Genomic DNA, 2230 nt, shown 5'->3' with positions numbered 1-2230 from the left:
GCATTAAAAGATGCTGGAAACACCCACTGCTGATGCGATCTCTGCTCAGCATCCACTGAAAATCCCCCCCACCCCTTTTGGACTGTCTTTCTATCAGCAAGCAAGTCATGACAGTTCTGAAGTTAAGATGAGCAGCTAGACAAGAAATAATTGAACACGCAGGGGCTTGATTTTACCGGAACTGAGCCCCGAAACCTGTGATCTTTGCCCCCAAGATTATGGCTCATGTCCTGGAGCATGCTGAAGTTTAAAACAAATGGTGAGAGAGTCTCCAACAAGCATAGACAGAGATTTCTCTCTCCATTTTGTAGCCACGGCTGATTCTTTCTGACCTCCACTCCACCTAACACATCAGGGATTAGACGGCTGGGTTCCAGGTCAGAAGGGGCAAGCTTCAGACGAGCAGCAGTTCCAACATTTCTCTCTTTTGAGAAAGTAACCACTGCAAATCCTCATCTCAAAAACGACTGCAGGGGGCCTGAGTCTGGCCAGGCTAAGGGAAGATTAGACATGAAATGAGAGCAGAGGAGGAAAGAACAAGCTCATCTGTTGATACCCAGGAATTAGATTAAATCCCAGGTAAACACAAGAAATACAGACAGATTTTCCAAGTAGGCTCTTGGGAAAACTGCCAGTGCTGAGTGGTTGTTATTTTAGAAATCCTTCTTTAGCATACACTGTTCATAGACCGCTGGCCTAGAGTATATGACAAAGAGCCCAGAAAGTATCCTGGGGAAAGGCAGTTACCTGTTTCCCCCTGCTTGTTATAGGAAGCCTTCCATGTGGGCTGTAGAATATACACTAGTCCCACATAGGGACTGAAAGGGTCGAGCATGAGCTGAAACACCCTGTAGCTCAGCAGGGAGTGGAACTGCTAAAACAGACCCCAAGTTCTTGCGTTATAGGAGAAAAACCTTGCTCTATTCACTTTTCCAAACCAGCTGTGTCTATGATCCACAATTTAATTGTGAAGGAAGGAGCTGACCGGGTTTGTATTACAGAGAACTGGGGGTGGGGGGAGCTGGGAGAGATTAGTCTTTCCCACTGTGTCCACCTGGGTATTTAGTGCCGCATCAGCATGGGCCAGGGGGCCGGGGTCACTGTAATTTATACAAGTTCTATTTTCCTCTCTAGGCCCCCTGTCCAAGTGAGTGCTGATTGAGAGTGTTTGTACCTGCTGTTGGACTCTGGGGACAGGGTGGGGATTCTGTTGGTGTATCACCTACCCCACTGCCCAGCTGTCTCCCTGCTGAGCTCATGGAGGTGGTCTCTGATTTGGTGTTGAGGACTTCCAGAATGATTGTTCTGGGTGACTCCAACATAAATGCTGAGGCTACCTTGTCTAGGGTGGCTCAGGACTTCATGATCGCCATGGCAACCATGGGGCTGTCCCAAAATGTTGTAGGCCCAACACATGAACTGGGGCACAGTCTGGACCTGGATTTTTGACTGGGCAGGAGGATGATTGAAATGGGGGGAGAGGATATGTCATCTATGCCATTGTCATCATGGCCAGATCACTTCCTTCTGAGATTTAGAGTTTTGTTACCAGAACAGCTTGTTTTGGGGCTGCAAACAAGACCCTCTGTGTGATTTAGAGTTGCAAGCTTGCAACCTCCATCTTGGATACCTGAGCTCACAGGATTGTGAACTCTGCACATGCCTGTATTTGGCAAACTATGCAATTTGGTCACTTGGCACAAGCAAACATGGGGCAACACTGCCCACTGTCAGAATAACAAATGACGGTAGGGAGACCCCCATGACCTCTTTTAGCAATAGCACTTACATTTATATACCGCTTTAGCAAAAAGGAGAAAGCTAGTAAGCAGACCCGGGTCAGATAAACCTTCACAAGAGAAAAATCTAACTCCCTTCACCATGGGAATAGCCTCACTAATCACTCCTACAACTAACCAGATAAGCATGGCACACCCCCAGTCTCCTATCGCATTAATGAGCTGGCAAGGACCCAGAGGTAGGATCGTTAACAGGAAAAGTAAACCCCTCTCTCTCCCAGGAAGAGACATCCTGGTCTCAGATAAAGCTTTTGAGTTCACCCATTCAGTACTCCATGCATACCTCTCAACCAGCCATTCCATCTTCTGTTTCTTAAAGATCACACCCACTTGACTGGTTCATGTGAACATAACTTCTTTGTTACATGTGAGTTTCAGTGTCTGTAGTCAGGGAGTGTGACTTATGCATTGCCCCAGGGCATGATTTTGCC

Source organism: Hemicordylus capensis, chromosome 2 (assembly GCF_027244095.1).
Source record: "Hemicordylus capensis ecotype Gifberg chromosome 2, rHemCap1.1.pri, whole genome shotgun sequence".
In the NCBI taxonomy this organism is placed as follows: Eukaryota; Metazoa; Chordata; class Lepidosauria; order Squamata; family Cordylidae; genus Hemicordylus; species Hemicordylus capensis.
The sequence above is the reverse complement of the archived record's forward strand: the minus strand, read 5'-3'. Positions refer to the sequence as shown.